Genomic DNA, 15379 nt, shown 5'->3' with positions numbered 1-15379 from the left:
ACCTAAAAAAACGCAAACGGGCAACGAAAAAGGGGGTGCAACACGAGGACTTCCCAGGGGGTCACCCATCCTAGTACTACTCTCGCCCAAGCACGCTTAACTGCGGAGTTCTGATGGGATCCGGTGCATTAGTGCTGGTATGATCGCACCCGAAATACTATCCATGCTTATTGTTTTTATGTCTTACAAGACGCAGAACGTCGTTTGCTTTCGAACGCGAGGCGTCGGACCCACGTGAGGGATCGGCTCCGTTCGGGAAACGCGGAAACAATCAACGATGAACCGGATGCCGCCCGAGCATAGACATAGCAAGAAAGAAAAAAAAACGCACCTAAAACCTAAAAAAACGCAAACGGGCAACGAAAAAGGGGGTGCAACACGAGGACTTCCCAGGGGGTCACCCATCCTAGTACTACTCTCGCCCAAGCACGCTTAACTGCGGAGTTCTGATGGGATCCGGTGCATTAGTGCTGGTATGATCGCACCCGAAATACTATCCATGCTTATTGTTTTTATGTCTTACAAGACGCAGAACGTCGTTTGCTTTCGTACGCGAGGCGTGGGACCCACGTGAGGGATCGGCTCCGTTCGGGAAACGCGGAAACAATCAACGATGAACCGGATGCCGCCCGAGCATAGACATAGCAAGAAAGAAAAAAAAACGCACCTAAAACCTAAAAAAACGCAAACGGGCAACGAAAAAGGGGGTGCAACACGAGGACTTCCGAGGGGGTCACCCATCCTAGTACTACTCTCGCCCAAGCACGCTTAACTGCGGAGTTCTGATGGGATCCGGTGCATTAGTGCTGGTATGATCGCACCCAAAATACTATCCATGCTTATTGTTTTTATGTCTTACAAGACGCAGAACGTCGTTTGCTTTCGAACGCGAGGCGTGGGACCCACGTGAGGGATCGGCTCCGTTCGGGAAACGCGGAAACAATCAACGATGAACCGGATGCCGCCCGAGCATAGACATAGCAAGAAAGAAAAAAAAAACGCACCTAAAACCTAAAAAAACGCAAACGGGCAACGAAAAAGGGGGTGCAACACGAGGACTTCCCAGGGGGTCACCCATCCTAGTACTACTCTCGCCCAAGCACGCTTAACTGCGGAGTTCTGATGGGATCCGGTGCATTAGTGCCGGTATGATCGCACCCGAAATACTATCCATGCTTATTGTTTTTATGTCTTACAAGACGCAGAACGTCGTTTGCTTTCGAACGCGAGGCGTGGGACCCACGTGAGGGATCGGCTCCGTTCGGGAAACGCGGAAACAATCAACGATGAACCGGATGCCGCCCGAGCATAGACATAGCAAGAAAGAAAAAAAAAACGCACCTAAAACCTAAAAAAACGCAAACGGGCAACGAAAAAGGGGGTGCAACACGAGGACTTCCCAGGGGGTCACCCATCCTAGTACTACTCTCGCCCAAGCACGCTTAACTGCGGAGTTCTGATGGGATCCGGTGCATTAGTGCTGGTATGATCGCACCCGAAATACTATCCATGCTTATTGTTTTTATGTCTTACAAGACGCAGAACGTCGTTTGCTTTCGTACGCGAGGCGTGGGACCCACGTGAGGGATCGGCTCCGTTCGGGAAACGCGGAAACAATCAACGATGAACCGGATGCCGCCCGAGCATAGACATAGCAAGAAAGAAAAAAAAAACGCACCTAAAACCTAAAAAAACGCAAACGGGCAACGAAAAAGGGGGTGCAACACGAGGACTTCCCAGGGGGTCACCCATCCTAGTACTACTCTCGCCCAAGCACGCTTAACTGCGGAGTTCTGATGGGATCCGGTGCATTAGTGCTGGTATGATCGCACCCGAAATACTATCCATGCTTATTGTTTTTATGTCTTACAAGACGCAGAACGTCGTTTGCTTTCGTACGCGAGGCGTGGTACCCACGTGAGGGATCGGCTCCGTTCGGGAAACGCGGGAACAATCAACGATGAACCGGATGCCGCCCGAGCATAGACATAGCAAGAAAGAAAAAAAAACGCACCTAAAACCTAAAAAAACGCAAACGGGCAACGAAAAAGGGGGTGCAACACGAGGACTTCCCAGGGGGTCACCCATCCTAGTACTACTCTCGCCCAAGCACGCTTAACTGCGGAGTTCTGATGGGATCCGGTGCATTAGTGCTGGTATGATCGCACCCGAAATACTATCCATGCTTATTGTTTTTATGTCTTACAAGACGCAGAACGTCGTTTGCTTTCGAACGCGAGGCGTGGGACCCACGTGAGGGATCGGCTCCGTTCGGGAAACGCGGAAACAATCAACGATGAACCGGATGCCGCCCGAGCATAGACATAGCAAGAAAGAAAAAAAAAACGCACCTAAAACCTAAAAAAACGCAAACGGGCAACGAAAAAGGGGGTGCAACACGAGGACTTCCCAGGGGGTCACCCATCCTAGTACTACTCTCGCCCAAGCACGCTTAACTGCGGAGTTCTGATGGGATCCGGTGCATTAGTGCCGGTATGATCGCACCCGAAATACTATCCATGCTTATTTTTTTTATGTCTTACAAGACGCAGAACGTCGTTTGCTTTCGAACGCGAGGCGTGGGACCCACGTGAGGGATCGGCTCCGTTCGGGAAACGCGGAAACAATCAACGATGAACCGGATGCCGCCCGAGCATAGACATAGCAAGAAAGAAAAAAAAACGCACCTAAAACCTAAAAAAACGCAAACGGGCAACGAAAAAGGGGGTGCAACACGAGGACTTCCCAGGGGGTCACCCATCCTAGTACTACTCTCGCCCAAGCACGCTTAACTGCGGAGTTCTGATGGGATCCGGTGCATTAGTGCTGGTATGATCGCACCCGAAATACTATCCATGCTTATTGTTTTTATGTCTTACAAGACGCAGAACGTCGTTTGCTTTCGTACGCGAGGCGTGGGACCCACGTGAGGGATCGGCTCCGTTCGGGAAACGCGGAAACAATCAACGATGAACCGGATGCCGCCCGAGCATAGACATAGCAAGAAAGAAAAAAAAACGCACCTAAAACCTAAAAAAACGCAAACGGGCAACGAAAAAGGGGGTGCAACACGAGGACTTCCCAGGGGGTCACCCATCCTAGTACTACTCTCGCCCAAGCACGCTTAACTGCGGAGTTCTGATGGGATCCGGTGCATTAGTGCTGGTATGATCGCACCCGAAATACTATCCATGCTTATTGTTTTTATGTCTTACAAGACGCAGAACGTCGTTTGCTTTCGTACGCGAGGCGTGGGACCCACGTGAGGGATCGGCTCCGTTCGGGAAACGCGGAAACAATCAACGATGAACCGGATGCCGCCCGAGCATAGACATAGCAAGAAAGAAAAAAAAACGCACCTAAAACCTAAAAAAACGCAAACGGGCAACGAAAAAGGGGGTGCAACAAGAGGACTTCCCAGGGGGTCACCCATCCTAGTACTACTCTCGCCCAAGCACGCTTAACTGCGGAGTTCTGATGGGATCCGGTGCATTAGTGCTGGTATGATCGCACCCGAAATACTATCCATGATTATTGTTTTTATGTCTTACAAGACGCAGAACGTCGTTTGCTTTCGAACGCGAGGCGTCGGACCCACGTGAGGGATCGGCTCCGTTCGGGAAACGCGGAAACAATCAACGATGAACCGGATGCCGCCCGAGCATAGACATAGCAAGAAAGAAAAAAAAAACGCACCTAAAACCTAAAAAAACGCAAACGGGCAACGAAAAAGGGGGTGCAACACGAGGACTTCCCAGGGGGTCACCCATCCTAGTACTACTCTCGCCCAAGCACGCTTAACTGCGGAGTTCTGATGGGATCCGGTGCATTAGTGCTGGTATGATCGCACCCGAAATACTATCCATGCTTATTGTTTTTATGTCTTACAAGACGCAGAACGTCGTTTGCTTTCGTACGCGAGGCGTGGGACCCACGTGAGGGATCGGCTCCGTTCGGGAAACGCGGAAACAATCAACGATGAACCGGATGCCGCCCGAGCATAGACATAGCAAGAAAGAAAAAAAAACGCACCTAAAACCTAAAAAAACGCAAACGGGCAACGAAAAAGGGGGTGCAACACGAGGACTTCCCAGGGGGTCACCCATCCTAGTACTACTCTCGCCCAAGCACGCTTAACTGCGGAGTTCTGATGGGATCCGGTGCATTAGTGCTGGTATGATCGCACCCGAAATACTATCCATGCTTATTGTTTTTATGTCTTACAAGACGCAGAACGTCGTTTGCTTTGGTACGCGAGGCGTGGGACCCACGTGAGGGATCGGCTCCGTTCGGGAAACGCGGAAACAATCAACGATGAACCGGATGCCGCCCGAGCATAGACATAGCAAGAAAGAAAAAAAAACGGACCTAAAACCTAAAAAAACGCAAACGGGCAACGAAAAAGGGGGTGCAACACGAGGACTTCCCAGGGGGTCACCCATCCTAGTACTACTCTCGCCCAAGCACGCTTAACTGCGGAGTTCTGATGGGATCCGGTGCATTAGTGCTGGTATGATCGCACCCGAAATACTATCCATGCTTATTGTTTTTATGTCTTACAAGACGCAGAACGTCGTTTGCTTTCGTACGCGAGGCGTGGGACCCACGTGAGGGATCGGCTCCGTTCGGGAAACGCGGAAACAATCAACGATGAACCGGATGCCGCCCGAGCATAGACATAGCAAGAAAGAAAAAAAAAACGCACCTAAAACCTAAAAAAACGCAAACGGGCAACGAAAAAGGGGGTGCAACACGAGGACTTCCCAGGGGGTCACCCATCCTAGTACTACTCTCGCCCAAGCACGCTTAACTGCGGAGTTCTGATGGGATCCGGTGCATTAGTGCCGGTATGATCGCACCCGAAATACTATCCATGCTTATTTTTTTTATGTCTTACAAGACGCAGAACGTCGTTTGCTTTCGAACGCGAGGCGTGGGACCCACGTGAGGGATCGGCTCCGTTCGGGAAACGCGGAAACAATCAACGATGAACCGGATGCCGCCCGAGCATAGACATAGCAAGAAAGAAAAAAAAAACGCACCTAAAACCTAAAAAAACGCAAACGGGCAACGAAAAAGGGGGTGCAACACGAGGACTTCCCAGGGGGTCACCCATCCTAGTACTACTCTCGCCCAAGCACGCTTAACTGCGGAGTTCTGATGGGATCCGGTGCATTAGTGCTGGTATGATCGCACCCGAAATACTATCCATGCTTATTGTTTTTATGTCTTACAAGACGCAGAACGTCGTTTGCTTTCGTACGCGAGGCGTGGGACCCACGTGAGGGATCGGCTCCGTTCGGGAAACGCGGAAACAATCAACGATGAACCGGATGCCGCCCGAGCATAGACATAGCAAGAAAGAAAAAAAAACGCACCTAAAACCTAAAAAAACGCAAACGGGCAACGAAAAAGGGGGTGCAACACGAGGACTTCCCAGGGGGTCACCCATCCTAGTACTACTCTCGCCCAAGCACGCTTAACTGCGGAGTTCTGATGGGATCCGGTGCATTAGTGCTGGTATGATCGCACCCGAAATACTATCCATGCTTATTGTTTTTATGTCTTACAAGACGCAGAACGTCGTTTGCTTTCGTACGCGAGGCGTGGTACCCACGTGAGGGATCGGCTCCGTTCGGGAAACGCGGGAACAATCAACGATGAACCGGATGCCGCCCGAGCATAGACATAGCAAGAAAGAAAAAAAAACGCACCTAAAACCTAAAAAAACGCAAACGGGCAACGAAAAAGGGGGTGCAACACGAGGACTTCCCAGGGGGTCACCCATCCTAGTACTACTCTCGCCCAAGCACGCTTAACTGCGGAGTTCTGATGGGATCCGGTGCATTAGTGCTGGTATGATCGCACCCGAAATACTATCCATGCTTATTGTTTTTATGTCTTACAAGACGCAGAACGTCGTTTGCTTTCGAACGCGAGGCGTGGGACCCACGTGAGGGATCGGCTCCGTTCGGGAAACGCGGAAACAATCAACGATGAACCGGATGCCGCCCGAGCATAGACATAGCAAGAAAGAAAAAAAAAACGCACCTAAAACCTAAAAAAACGCAAACGGGCAACGAAAAAGGGGGTGCAACACGAGGACTTCCCAGGGGGTCACCCATCCTAGTACTACTCTCGCCCAAGCACGCTTAACTGCGGAGTTCTGATGGGATCCGGTGCATTAGTGCCGGTATGATCGCACCCGAAATACTATCCATGCTTATTTTTTTTATGTCTTACAAGACGCAGAACGTCGTTTGCTTTCGAACGCGAGGCGTGGGACCCACGTGAGGGATCGGCTCCGTTCGGGAAACGCGGAAACAATCAACGATGAACCGGATGCCGCCCGAGCATAGACATAGCAAGAAAGAAAAAAAAACGCACCTAAAACCTAAAAAAACGCAAACGGGCAACGAAAAAGGGGGTGCAACACGAGGACTTCCCAGGGGGTCACCCATCCTAGTACTACTCTCGCCCAAGCACGCTTAACTGCGGAGTTCTGATGGGATCCGGTGCATTAGTGCTGGTATGATCGCACCCGAAATACTATCCATGCTTATTGTTTTTATGTCTTACAAGACGCAGAACGTCGTTTGCTTTCGTACGCGAGGCGTGGGACCCACGTGAGGGATCGGCTCCGTTCGGGAAACGCGGAAACAATCAACGATGAACCGGATGCCGCCCGAGCATAGACATAGCAAGAAAGAAAAAAAAACGCACCTAAAACCTAAAAAAACGCAAACGGGCAACGAAAAAGGGGGTGCAACACGAGGACTTCCCAGGGGGTCACCCATCCTAGTACTACTCTCGCCCAAGCACGCTTAACTGCGGAGTTCTGATGGGATCCGGTGCATTAGTGCTGGTATGATCGCACCCGAAATACTATCCATGCTTATTGTTTTTATGTCTTACAAGACGCAGAACGTCGTTTGCTTTCGTACGCGAGGCGTGGGACCCACGTGAGGGATCGGCTCCGTTCGGGAAACGCGGAAACAATCAACGATGAACCGGATGCCGCCCGAGCATAGACATAGCAAGAAAGAAAAAAAAACGCACCTAAAACCTAAAAAAACGCAAACGGGCAACGAAAAAGGGGGTGCAACACGAGGACTTCCCAGGGGGTCACCCATCCTAGTACTACTCTCGCCCAAGCACGCTTAACTGCGGAGTTCTGATGGGATCCGGTGCATTAGTGCTGGTATGATCGCACCCGAAATACTATCCATGCTTATTGTTTTTATGTCTTACAAGACGCAGAACGTCGTTTGCTTTCGTACGCGAGGCGTGGGACCCACGTGAGGGATCGGCTCCGTTCGGGAAACGCGGAAACAATCAACGATGAACCGGATGCCGCCCGAGCATAGACATAGCAAGAAAGAAAAAAAAACGGACCTAAAACCTAAAAAAACGCAAACGGGCAACGAAAAAGGGGGTGCAACACGAGGACTTCCCAGGGGGTCACCCATCCTAGTACTACTCTCGCCCAAGCACGCTTAACTGCGGAGTTCTGATGGGATCCGGTGCATTAGTGCTGGTATGATCGCACCCGAAATACTATCCATGCTTATTGTTTTTATGTCTTACAAGACGCAGAACGTCGTTTGCTTTCGTACGCGAGGCGTGGGACCCACGTGAGGGATCGGCTCCGTTCGGGAAACGCGGAAACAATCAACGATGAACCGGATGCCGCCCGAGCATAGACATAGCAAGAAAGAAAAAAAAAACGCACCTAAAACCTAAAAAAACGCAAACGGGCAACGAAAAAGGGGGTGCAACACGAGGACTTCCCAGGGGGTCACCCATCCTAGTACTACTCTCGCCCAAGCACGCTTAACTGCGGAGTTCTGATGGGATCCGGTGCATTAGTGCCGGTATGATCGCACCCGAAATACTATCCATGCTTATTTTTTTTATGTCTTACAAGACGCAGAACGTCGTTTGCTTTCGAACGCGAGGCGTGGGACCCACGTGAGGGATCGGCTCCGTTCGGGAAACGCGGAAACAATCAACGATGAACCGGATGCCGCCCGAGCATAGACATAGCAAGAAAGAAAAAAAAAACGCACCTAAAACCTAAAAAAACGCAAACGGGCAACGAAAAAGGGGGTGCAACACGAGGACTTCCCAGGGGGTCACCCATCCTAGTACTACTCTCGCCCAAGCACGCTTAACTGCGGAGTTCTGATGGGATCCGGTGCATTAGTGCTGGTATGATCGCACCCGAAATACTATCCATGCTTATTGTTTTTATGTCTTACAAGACGCAGAACGTCGTTTGCTTTCGTACGCGAGGCGTGGGACCCACGTGAGGGATCGGCTCCGTTCGGGAAACGCGGAAACAATCAACGATGAACCGGATGCCGCCCGAGCATAGACATAGCAAGAAAGAAAAAAAAAACGCACCTAAAACCTAAAAAAACGCAAACGGGCAACGAAAAAGGGGGTGCAACACGAGGACTTCCCAGGGGGTCACCCATCCTAGTACTACTCTCGCCCAAGCACGCTTAACTGCGGAGTTCTGATGGGATCCGGTGCATTAGTGCTGGTATGATCGCACCCGAAATACTATCCATGCTTATTGTTTTTATGTCTTACAAGACGCAGAACGTCGTTTGCTTTCGTACGCGAGGCGTGGGACCCACGTGAGGGATCGGCTCCGTTCGGGAAACGCGGAAACAATCAACGATGAACCGGATGCCGCCCGAGCATAGACATAGCAAGAAAGAAAAAAAAACGCACCTAAAACCTAAAAAAACGCAAACGGGCAACGAAAAAGGGGGTGCAACACGAGGACTTCCCAGGGGGTCACCCATCCTAGTACTACTCTCGCCCAAGCACGCTTAACTGCGGAGTTCTGATGGGATCCGGTGCATTAGTGCTGGTATGATCGCACCCGAAATACTATCCATGCTTATTGTTTTTATGTCTTACAAGACGCAGAACGTCGTTTGCTTTCGTACGCGAGGCGTGGTACCCACGTGAGGGATCGGCTCCGTTCGGGAAACGCGGGAACAATCAACGATGAACCGGATGCCGCCCGAGCATAGACATAGCAAGAAAGAAAAAAAAACGCACCTAAAACCTAAAAAAACGCAAACGGGCAACGAAAAAGGGGGTGCAACACGAGGACTTCCCAGGGGGTCACCCATCCTAGTACTACTCTCGCCCAAGCACGCTTAACTGCGGAGTTCTGATGGGATCCGGTGCATTAGTGCTGGTATGATCGCACCCGAAATACTATCCATGCTTATTGTTTTTATGTCTTACAAGACGCAGAACGTCGTTTGCTTTCGAACGCGAGGCGTGGGACCCACGTGAGGGATCGGCTCCGTTCGGGAAACGCGGAAACAATCAACGATGAACCGGATGCCGCCCGAGCATAGACATAGCAAGAAAGAAAAAAAAAAACGCACCTAAAACCTAAAAAAACGCAAACGGGCAACGAAAAAGGGGGTGCAACACGAGGACTTCCCAGGGGGTCACCCATCCTAGTACTACTCTCGCCCAAGCACGCTTAACTGCGGAGTTCTGATGGGATCCGGTGCATTAGTGCCGGTATGATCGCACCCGAAATACTATCCATGCTTATTTTTTTTATGTCTTACAAGACGCAGAACGTCGTTTGCTTTCGAACGCGAGGCGTGGGACCCACGTGAGGGATCGGCTCCGTTCGGGAAACGCGGAAACAATCAACGATGAACCGGATGCCGCCCGAGCATAGACATAGCAAGAAAGAAAAAAAAACGCACCTAAAACCTAAAAAAACGCAAACGGGCAACGAAAAAGGGGGTGCAACACGAGGACTTCCCAGGGGGTCACCCATCCTAGTACTACTCTCGCCCAAGCACGCTTAACTGCGGAGTTCTGATGGGATCCGGTGCATTAGTGCTGGTATGATCGCACCCGAAATACTATCCATGCTTATTGTTTTTATGTCTTACAAGACGCAGAACGTCGTTTGCTTTCGTACGCGAGGCGTGGGACCCACGTGAGGGATCGGCTCCGTTCGGGAAACGCGGAAACAATCAACGATGAACCGGATGCCGCCCGAGCATAGACATAGCAAGAAAGAAAAAAAAACGCACCTAAAACCTAAAAAAACGCAAACGGGCAACGAAAAAGGGGGTGCAACACGAGGACTTCCCAGGGGGTCACCCATCCTAGTACTACTCTCGCCCAAGCACGCTTAACTGCGGAGTTCTGATGGGATCCGGTGCATTAGTGCTGGTATGATCGCACCCGAAATACTATCCATGCTTATTGTTTTTATGTCTTACAAGACGCAGAACGTCGTTTGCTTTCGTACGCGAGGCGTGGGACCCACGTGAGGGATCGGCTCCGTTCGGGAAACGCGGAAACAATCAACGATGAACCGGATGCCGCCCGAGCATAGACATAGCAAGAAAGAAAAAAAAACGCACCTAAAACCTAAAAAAACGCAAACGGGCAACGAAAAAGGGGGTGCAACACGAGGACTTCCCAGGGGGTCACCCATCCTAGTACTACTCTCGCCCAAGCACGCTTAACTGCGGAGTTCTGATGGGATCCGGTGCATTAGTGCTGGTATGATCGCACCCGAAATACTATCCATGCTTATTGTTTTTATGTCTTACAAGACGCAGAACGTCGTTTGCTTTCGTACGCGAGGCGTGGGACCCACGTGAGGGATCGGCTCCGTTCGGGAAACGCGGAAACAATCAACGATGAACCGGATGCCGCCCGAGCATAGACATAGCAAGAAAGAAAAAAAAAACGCACCTAAAACCTAAAAAAACGCAAACGGGCAACGAAAAAGGGGGTGCAACACGAGGACTTCCCAGGGGGTCACCCATCCTAGTACTACTCTCGCCCAAGCACGCTTAACTGCGGAGTTCTGATGGGATCCGGTGCATTAGTGCCGGTATGATCGCACCCGAAATACTATCCATGCTTATTTTTTTTATGTCTTACAAGACGCAGAACGTCGTTTGCTTTCGAACGCGAGGCGTGGGACCCACGTGAGGGATCGGCTCCGTTCGGGAAACGCGGAAACAATCAACGATGAACCGGATGCCGCCCGAGCATAGACATAGCAAGAAAGAAAAAAAAAACGCACCTAAAACCTAAAAAAACGCAAACGGGCAACGAAAAAGGGGGTGCAACACGAGGACTTCCCAGGGGGTCACCCATCCTAGTACTACTCTCGCCCAAGCACGCTTAACTGCGGAGTTCTGATGGGATCCGGTGCATTAGTGCTGGTATGATCGCACCCGAAATACTATCCATGCTTATTGTTTTTATGTCTTACAAGACGCAGAACGTCGTTTGCTTTCGTACGCGAGGCGTGGGACCCACGTGAGGGATCGGCTCCGTTCGGGAAACGCGGAAACAATCAACGATGAACCGGATGCCGCCCGAGCATAGACATAGCAAGAAAGAAAAAAAAACGCACCTAAAACCTAAAAAAACGCAAACGGGCAACGAAAAAGGGGGTGCAACACGAGGACTTCCCAGGGGGTCACCCATCCTAGTACTACTCTCGCCCAAGCACGCTTAACTGCGGAGTTCTGATGGGATCCGGTGCATTAGTGCTGGTATGATCGCACCCGAAATACTATCCATGCTTATTGTTTTTATGTCTTACAAGACGCAGAACGTCGTTTGCTTTCGAACGCGAGGCGTGGGACCCACGTGAGGGATCGGCTCCGTTCGGGAAACGCGGAAACAATCAACGATGAACCGGATGCCGCCCGAGCATAGACATAGCAAGAAAGAAAAAAAAAACGCACCTAAAACCTAAAAAAACGCAAACGGGCAACGAAAAAGGGGGTGCAACACGAGGACTTCCCAGGGGGTCACCCATCCTAGTACTACTCTCGCCCAAGCACGCTTAACTGCGGAGTTCTGATGGGATCCGGTGCATTAGTGCCGGTATGATCGCACCCGAAATACTATCCATGCTTATTTTTTTTATGTCTTACAAGACGCAGAACGTCGTTTGCTTTCGAACGCGAGGCGTGGGACCCACGTGAGGGATCGGCTCCGTTCGGGAAACGCGGAAACAATCAACGATGAACCGGATGCCGCCCGAGCATAGACATAGCAAGAAAGAAAAAAAAACGCACCTAAAACCTAAAAAAACGCAAACGGGCAACGAAAAAGGGGGTGCAACACGAGGACTTCCCAGGGGGTCACCCATCCTAGTACTACTCTCGCCCAAGCACGCTTAACTGCGGAGTTCTGATGGGATCCGGTGCATTAGTGCTGGTATGATCGCACCCGAAATACTATCCATGCTTATTGTTTTTATGTCTTACAAGACGCAGAACGTCGTTTGCTTTCGTACGCGAGGCGTGGGACCCACGTGAGGGATCGGCTCCGTTCGGGAAACGCGGAAACAATCAACGATGAACCGGATGCCGCCCGAGCATAGACATAGCAAGAAAGAAAAAAAAACGCACCTAAAACCTAAAAAAACGCAAACGGGCAACGAAAAAGGGGGTGCAACACGAGGACTTCCCAGGGGGTCACCCATCCTAGTACTACTCTCGCCCAAGCACGCTTAACTGCGGAGTTCTGATGGGATCCGGTGCATTAGTGCTGGTATGATCGCACCCGAAATACTATCCATGCTTATTGTTTTTATGTCTTACAAGACGCAGAACGTCGTTTGCTTTCGTACGCGAGGCGTGGGACCCACGTGAGGGATCGGCTCCGTTCGGGAAACGCGGAAACAATCAACGATGAACCGGATGCCGCCCGAGCATAGACATAGCAAGAAAGAAAAAAAAACGCACCTAAAACCTAAAAAAACGCAAACGGGCAACGAAAAAGGGGGTGCAACAAGAGGACTTCCCAGGGGGTCACCCATCCTAGTACTACTCTCGCCCAAGCACGCTTAACTGCGGAGTTCTGATGGGATCCGGTGCATTAGTGCTGGTATGATCGCACCCGAAATACTATCCATGATTATTGTTTTTATGTCTTACAAGACGCAGAACGTCGTTTGCTTTCGAACGCGAGGCGTCGGACCCACGTGAGGGATCGGCTCCGTTCGGGAAACGCGGAAACAATCAACGATGAACCGGATGCCGCCCGAGCATAGACATAGCAAGAAAGAAAAAAAAAACGCACCTAAAACCTAAAAAAACGCAAACGGGCAACGAAAAAGGGGGTGCAACACGAGGACTTCCCAGGGGGTCACCCATCCTAGTACTACTCTCGCCCAAGCACGCTTAACTGCGGAGTTCTGATGGGATCCGGTGCATTAGTGCTGGTATGATCGCACCCGAAATACTATCCATGCTTATTGTTTTTATGTCTTACAAGACGCAGAACGTCGTTTGCTTTCGAACGCGAGGCGTGGGACCCACGTGAGGATCGGCTCCGTTCGGGAAACGCGGAAACAATCAACGATGAACCGGATGCCGCCCGAGCATAGACATAGCAAGAAAGAAAAAAAAACGCACCTAAAACCTAAAAAAACGCAAACGGGCAACGAAAAAGGGGGTGCAACACGAGGACTTCCCAGGGGGTCACCCATCCTAGTACTACTCTCGCCCAAGCACGCTTAACTGCGGAGTTCTGATGGGATCCGGTGCATTAGTGCTGGTATGATCGCACCCGAAATACTATCCATGCTTATTGTTTTTATGTCTTACAAGACGCAGAACGTCGTTTGCTTTCGTACGCGAGGCGTGGGACGCACGTGAGGGATCGGCTCCGTTCCGGAAACGCGGAAACAATCAACGATGAACCGGATGCCGCCCGAGCATAGACATAGCAAGAAAGAAAAAAAAACGCACCTAAAACCTAAAAAATCGCAAACGGGCAACGAAAAAGGGGGTGCAACACGAGGACTTCCCAGGGGGTCACCCATCCTAGTACTACTCTCGCCCAAGCACGCTTAACTGCGGAGTTCTGATGGGATCCGGTGCATTAGTGCTGGTATGATCGCACCCGAAATACTATCCATGCTTATTGTTTTTATGTCTTACAAGACGCAGAACGTCGTTTGCTTTCGTACGCGAGGCGTGGGACCCACGTGAGGGATCGGCTCCGTTCGGGAAACGCGGAAACAATCAACGATGAACCGGATGCCGCCCGAGCATAGACATAGCAAGAAAGAAAAAAAAACGCACCTAAAACCTAAAAAAACGCAAACGGGCAACGAAAAAGGGGGTGCAACACGAGGACTTCCCAGGGGGTCACCCATCCTAGTACTACTCTCGCCCAAGCACGCTTAACTGCGGAGTTCTGATGGGATCCGGTGCATTAGTGCTGGTATGATCGCACCCGAAATACTATCCATGCTTATTGTTTTTATGTCTTACAAGACGCAGAACGTCGTTTGCTTTCGAACGCGAGGCGTGGGACCCACGTGAGGGATCGGCTCCGTTCGGGAAACGCGGAAACAATCAACGATGAACCGGATGCCGCCCGAGCATAGACATAGCAAGAAAGAAAAAAAAAACGCACCTAAAACCTAAAAAAACGCAAACGGGCAACGAAAAAGGGGGTGCAACACGAGGACTTCCCAGGGGGTCACCCATCCTAGTACTACTCTCGCCCAAGCACGCTTAACTGCGGAGTTCTGATGGGATCCGGTGCATTAGTGCCGGTATGATCGCACCCGAAATACTATCCATGCTTATTTTTTTTATGTCTTACAAGACGCAGAACGTCGTTTGCTTTCGAACGCGAGGCGTGGGACCCACGTGAGGGATCGGCTCCGTTCGGGAAACGCGGAAACAATCAACGATGAACCGGATGCCGCCCGAGCATAGACATAGCAAGAAAGAAAAAAAAACGCACCTAAAACCTAAAAAAACGCAAACGGGCAACGAAAAAGGGGGTGCAACACGAGGACTTCCCAGGGGGTCACCCATCCTAGTACTACTCTCGCCCAAGCACGCTTAACTGCGGAGTTCTGATGGGATCCGGTGCATTAGTGCTGGTATGATCGCACCCGAAATACTATCCATGCTTATTGTTTTTATGTCTTACAAGACGCAGAACGTCGTTTGCTTTCGTACGCGAGGCGTGGGACCCACGTGAGGGATCGGCTCCGTTCGGGAAACGCGGAAACAATCAACGATGAACCGGATGCCGCCCGAGCATAGACATAGCAAGAAAGAAAAAAAAACGCACCTAAAACCTAAAAAAACGCAAACGGGCAACGAAAAAGGGGGTGCAACACGAGGACTTCCCAGGGGGTCACCCATCCTAGTACTACTCTCGCCCAAGCACGCTTAACTGCGGAGTTCTGATGGGATCCGGTGCATTAGTGCTGGTATGATCGCACCCGAAATACTATCCATGCTTATTGTTTTTATGTCTTACAAGACGCAGAACGTCGTTTGCTTTCGTACGCGAGGCGTGGGACCCACGTGAGGGA

The 15379-nt window shown here is 50.8% G+C and overlaps 46 non-coding genes across 46 annotated transcripts; all 46 read right to left on the bottom strand.

The window, feature by feature from the left end:
* Nucleotides 1-32: 32 nt before the first annotated feature.
* Nucleotides 33-151, bottom strand: LOC145082039 (5S ribosomal RNA). The gene has a single exon (XR_013696575.1). It is a non-coding gene; the product is annotated as a 5S ribosomal RNA (ribosomal RNA).
* Nucleotides 152-368: 217 nt separating this feature from the next.
* Nucleotides 369-487, bottom strand: LOC145082038 (5S ribosomal RNA). Its single transcript, XR_013696574.1, has one exon. It is a non-coding gene; the product is annotated as a 5S ribosomal RNA (ribosomal RNA).
* A 217-nt stretch (nt 488-704) lies between these two features.
* LOC145083813 (5S ribosomal RNA) lies at nt 705-823 on the bottom strand. Its single transcript, XR_013698273.1, has one exon. It is a non-coding gene; the product is annotated as a 5S ribosomal RNA (ribosomal RNA).
* A 218-nt stretch (nt 824-1041) lies between these two features.
* On the bottom strand, nt 1042-1160 carry LOC145082857 (5S ribosomal RNA). The gene has a single exon (XR_013697358.1). It is a non-coding gene; the product is annotated as a 5S ribosomal RNA (ribosomal RNA).
* Nucleotides 1161-1378: 218 nt separating this feature from the next.
* LOC145082037 (5S ribosomal RNA) lies at nt 1379-1497 on the bottom strand. Its single transcript, XR_013696573.1, has one exon. It is a non-coding gene; the product is annotated as a 5S ribosomal RNA (ribosomal RNA).
* Nucleotides 1498-1715: 218 nt separating this feature from the next.
* LOC145082035 (5S ribosomal RNA) lies at nt 1716-1834 on the bottom strand. The gene has a single exon (XR_013696572.1). It is a non-coding gene; the product is annotated as a 5S ribosomal RNA (ribosomal RNA).
* Nucleotides 1835-2051: 217 nt separating this feature from the next.
* LOC145082034 (5S ribosomal RNA) lies at nt 2052-2170 on the bottom strand. Its single transcript, XR_013696571.1, has one exon. It is a non-coding gene; the product is annotated as a 5S ribosomal RNA (ribosomal RNA).
* Nucleotides 2171-2388: 218 nt separating this feature from the next.
* LOC145082856 (5S ribosomal RNA) lies at nt 2389-2507 on the bottom strand. The gene has a single exon (XR_013697357.1). It is a non-coding gene; the product is annotated as a 5S ribosomal RNA (ribosomal RNA).
* Nucleotides 2508-2724: 217 nt separating this feature from the next.
* LOC145082033 (5S ribosomal RNA) lies at nt 2725-2843 on the bottom strand. The gene has a single exon (XR_013696570.1). It is a non-coding gene; the product is annotated as a 5S ribosomal RNA (ribosomal RNA).
* A 217-nt stretch (nt 2844-3060) lies between these two features.
* Nucleotides 3061-3179, bottom strand: LOC145082031 (5S ribosomal RNA). Its single transcript, XR_013696568.1, has one exon. It is a non-coding gene; the product is annotated as a 5S ribosomal RNA (ribosomal RNA).
* A 217-nt stretch (nt 3180-3396) lies between these two features.
* Nucleotides 3397-3515, bottom strand: LOC145084864 (5S ribosomal RNA). Its single transcript, XR_013699290.1, has one exon. It is a non-coding gene; the product is annotated as a 5S ribosomal RNA (ribosomal RNA).
* A 218-nt stretch (nt 3516-3733) lies between these two features.
* Nucleotides 3734-3852, bottom strand: LOC145082029 (5S ribosomal RNA). The gene has a single exon (XR_013696567.1). It is a non-coding gene; the product is annotated as a 5S ribosomal RNA (ribosomal RNA).
* Nucleotides 3853-4069: 217 nt separating this feature from the next.
* Nucleotides 4070-4188, bottom strand: LOC145082028 (5S ribosomal RNA). Its single transcript, XR_013696566.1, has one exon. It is a non-coding gene; the product is annotated as a 5S ribosomal RNA (ribosomal RNA).
* A 217-nt stretch (nt 4189-4405) lies between these two features.
* Nucleotides 4406-4524, bottom strand: LOC145082027 (5S ribosomal RNA). Its single transcript, XR_013696565.1, has one exon. It is a non-coding gene; the product is annotated as a 5S ribosomal RNA (ribosomal RNA).
* A 218-nt stretch (nt 4525-4742) lies between these two features.
* Nucleotides 4743-4861, bottom strand: LOC145082855 (5S ribosomal RNA). Its single transcript, XR_013697356.1, has one exon. It is a non-coding gene; the product is annotated as a 5S ribosomal RNA (ribosomal RNA).
* Nucleotides 4862-5079: 218 nt separating this feature from the next.
* Nucleotides 5080-5198, bottom strand: LOC145082026 (5S ribosomal RNA). Its single transcript, XR_013696564.1, has one exon. It is a non-coding gene; the product is annotated as a 5S ribosomal RNA (ribosomal RNA).
* Nucleotides 5199-5415: 217 nt separating this feature from the next.
* LOC145082025 (5S ribosomal RNA) lies at nt 5416-5534 on the bottom strand. Its single transcript, XR_013696563.1, has one exon. It is a non-coding gene; the product is annotated as a 5S ribosomal RNA (ribosomal RNA).
* A 217-nt stretch (nt 5535-5751) lies between these two features.
* Nucleotides 5752-5870, bottom strand: LOC145082024 (5S ribosomal RNA). Its single transcript, XR_013696562.1, has one exon. It is a non-coding gene; the product is annotated as a 5S ribosomal RNA (ribosomal RNA).
* Nucleotides 5871-6088: 218 nt separating this feature from the next.
* LOC145082854 (5S ribosomal RNA) lies at nt 6089-6207 on the bottom strand. Its single transcript, XR_013697355.1, has one exon. It is a non-coding gene; the product is annotated as a 5S ribosomal RNA (ribosomal RNA).
* A 217-nt stretch (nt 6208-6424) lies between these two features.
* LOC145082023 (5S ribosomal RNA) lies at nt 6425-6543 on the bottom strand. The gene has a single exon (XR_013696561.1). It is a non-coding gene; the product is annotated as a 5S ribosomal RNA (ribosomal RNA).
* Nucleotides 6544-6760: 217 nt separating this feature from the next.
* On the bottom strand, nt 6761-6879 carry LOC145082022 (5S ribosomal RNA). Its single transcript, XR_013696560.1, has one exon. It is a non-coding gene; the product is annotated as a 5S ribosomal RNA (ribosomal RNA).
* A 217-nt stretch (nt 6880-7096) lies between these two features.
* Nucleotides 7097-7215, bottom strand: LOC145082021 (5S ribosomal RNA). Its single transcript, XR_013696559.1, has one exon. It is a non-coding gene; the product is annotated as a 5S ribosomal RNA (ribosomal RNA).
* Nucleotides 7216-7432: 217 nt separating this feature from the next.
* On the bottom strand, nt 7433-7551 carry LOC145082018 (5S ribosomal RNA). Its single transcript, XR_013696557.1, has one exon. It is a non-coding gene; the product is annotated as a 5S ribosomal RNA (ribosomal RNA).
* Nucleotides 7552-7769: 218 nt separating this feature from the next.
* On the bottom strand, nt 7770-7888 carry LOC145082853 (5S ribosomal RNA). The gene has a single exon (XR_013697354.1). It is a non-coding gene; the product is annotated as a 5S ribosomal RNA (ribosomal RNA).
* Nucleotides 7889-8106: 218 nt separating this feature from the next.
* Nucleotides 8107-8225, bottom strand: LOC145082017 (5S ribosomal RNA). The gene has a single exon (XR_013696556.1). It is a non-coding gene; the product is annotated as a 5S ribosomal RNA (ribosomal RNA).
* Nucleotides 8226-8443: 218 nt separating this feature from the next.
* LOC145082016 (5S ribosomal RNA) lies at nt 8444-8562 on the bottom strand. Its single transcript, XR_013696555.1, has one exon. It is a non-coding gene; the product is annotated as a 5S ribosomal RNA (ribosomal RNA).
* A 217-nt stretch (nt 8563-8779) lies between these two features.
* On the bottom strand, nt 8780-8898 carry LOC145082015 (5S ribosomal RNA). Its single transcript, XR_013696554.1, has one exon. It is a non-coding gene; the product is annotated as a 5S ribosomal RNA (ribosomal RNA).
* Nucleotides 8899-9115: 217 nt separating this feature from the next.
* LOC145082014 (5S ribosomal RNA) lies at nt 9116-9234 on the bottom strand. Its single transcript, XR_013696553.1, has one exon. It is a non-coding gene; the product is annotated as a 5S ribosomal RNA (ribosomal RNA).
* Nucleotides 9235-9453: 219 nt separating this feature from the next.
* On the bottom strand, nt 9454-9572 carry LOC145082852 (5S ribosomal RNA). The gene has a single exon (XR_013697353.1). It is a non-coding gene; the product is annotated as a 5S ribosomal RNA (ribosomal RNA).
* A 217-nt stretch (nt 9573-9789) lies between these two features.
* On the bottom strand, nt 9790-9908 carry LOC145082013 (5S ribosomal RNA). Its single transcript, XR_013696552.1, has one exon. It is a non-coding gene; the product is annotated as a 5S ribosomal RNA (ribosomal RNA).
* A 217-nt stretch (nt 9909-10125) lies between these two features.
* Nucleotides 10126-10244, bottom strand: LOC145082012 (5S ribosomal RNA). The gene has a single exon (XR_013696551.1). It is a non-coding gene; the product is annotated as a 5S ribosomal RNA (ribosomal RNA).
* A 217-nt stretch (nt 10245-10461) lies between these two features.
* LOC145082011 (5S ribosomal RNA) lies at nt 10462-10580 on the bottom strand. Its single transcript, XR_013696550.1, has one exon. It is a non-coding gene; the product is annotated as a 5S ribosomal RNA (ribosomal RNA).
* Nucleotides 10581-10798: 218 nt separating this feature from the next.
* LOC145082850 (5S ribosomal RNA) lies at nt 10799-10917 on the bottom strand. Its single transcript, XR_013697352.1, has one exon. It is a non-coding gene; the product is annotated as a 5S ribosomal RNA (ribosomal RNA).
* Nucleotides 10918-11135: 218 nt separating this feature from the next.
* On the bottom strand, nt 11136-11254 carry LOC145082010 (5S ribosomal RNA). The gene has a single exon (XR_013696549.1). It is a non-coding gene; the product is annotated as a 5S ribosomal RNA (ribosomal RNA).
* A 217-nt stretch (nt 11255-11471) lies between these two features.
* LOC145082009 (5S ribosomal RNA) lies at nt 11472-11590 on the bottom strand. The gene has a single exon (XR_013696548.1). It is a non-coding gene; the product is annotated as a 5S ribosomal RNA (ribosomal RNA).
* A 218-nt stretch (nt 11591-11808) lies between these two features.
* Nucleotides 11809-11927, bottom strand: LOC145082849 (5S ribosomal RNA). Its single transcript, XR_013697351.1, has one exon. It is a non-coding gene; the product is annotated as a 5S ribosomal RNA (ribosomal RNA).
* A 217-nt stretch (nt 11928-12144) lies between these two features.
* On the bottom strand, nt 12145-12263 carry LOC145082007 (5S ribosomal RNA). The gene has a single exon (XR_013696546.1). It is a non-coding gene; the product is annotated as a 5S ribosomal RNA (ribosomal RNA).
* A 217-nt stretch (nt 12264-12480) lies between these two features.
* On the bottom strand, nt 12481-12599 carry LOC145082006 (5S ribosomal RNA). The gene has a single exon (XR_013696545.1). It is a non-coding gene; the product is annotated as a 5S ribosomal RNA (ribosomal RNA).
* Nucleotides 12600-12816: 217 nt separating this feature from the next.
* On the bottom strand, nt 12817-12935 carry LOC145084863 (5S ribosomal RNA). Its single transcript, XR_013699289.1, has one exon. It is a non-coding gene; the product is annotated as a 5S ribosomal RNA (ribosomal RNA).
* A 218-nt stretch (nt 12936-13153) lies between these two features.
* Nucleotides 13154-13272, bottom strand: LOC145082005 (5S ribosomal RNA). The gene has a single exon (XR_013696544.1). It is a non-coding gene; the product is annotated as a 5S ribosomal RNA (ribosomal RNA).
* A 216-nt stretch (nt 13273-13488) lies between these two features.
* On the bottom strand, nt 13489-13607 carry LOC145082004 (5S ribosomal RNA). The gene has a single exon (XR_013696543.1). It is a non-coding gene; the product is annotated as a 5S ribosomal RNA (ribosomal RNA).
* Nucleotides 13608-13824: 217 nt separating this feature from the next.
* On the bottom strand, nt 13825-13943 carry LOC145082002 (5S ribosomal RNA). The gene has a single exon (XR_013696542.1). It is a non-coding gene; the product is annotated as a 5S ribosomal RNA (ribosomal RNA).
* A 217-nt stretch (nt 13944-14160) lies between these two features.
* LOC145082001 (5S ribosomal RNA) lies at nt 14161-14279 on the bottom strand. Its single transcript, XR_013696541.1, has one exon. It is a non-coding gene; the product is annotated as a 5S ribosomal RNA (ribosomal RNA).
* Nucleotides 14280-14497: 218 nt separating this feature from the next.
* On the bottom strand, nt 14498-14616 carry LOC145082847 (5S ribosomal RNA). Its single transcript, XR_013697349.1, has one exon. It is a non-coding gene; the product is annotated as a 5S ribosomal RNA (ribosomal RNA).
* A 217-nt stretch (nt 14617-14833) lies between these two features.
* On the bottom strand, nt 14834-14952 carry LOC145082000 (5S ribosomal RNA). The gene has a single exon (XR_013696540.1). It is a non-coding gene; the product is annotated as a 5S ribosomal RNA (ribosomal RNA).
* A 217-nt stretch (nt 14953-15169) lies between these two features.
* LOC145081999 (5S ribosomal RNA) lies at nt 15170-15288 on the bottom strand. Its single transcript, XR_013696539.1, has one exon. It is a non-coding gene; the product is annotated as a 5S ribosomal RNA (ribosomal RNA).
* Nucleotides 15289-15379: the final 91 nt, after the last annotated feature.

This window comes from Lactuca serriola, chromosome 1 (genome assembly GCF_051521515.1).
Source record: "Lactuca serriola cultivar US96UC23 chromosome 1, Lser_US96UC23_V15, whole genome shotgun sequence".
Classification (NCBI taxonomy): domain Eukaryota; kingdom Viridiplantae; phylum Streptophyta; class Magnoliopsida; order Asterales; family Asteraceae; genus Lactuca; species Lactuca serriola.
The sequence above is the reverse complement of the archived record's forward strand: the minus strand, read 5'-3'. Positions and strand labels throughout refer to the sequence as shown.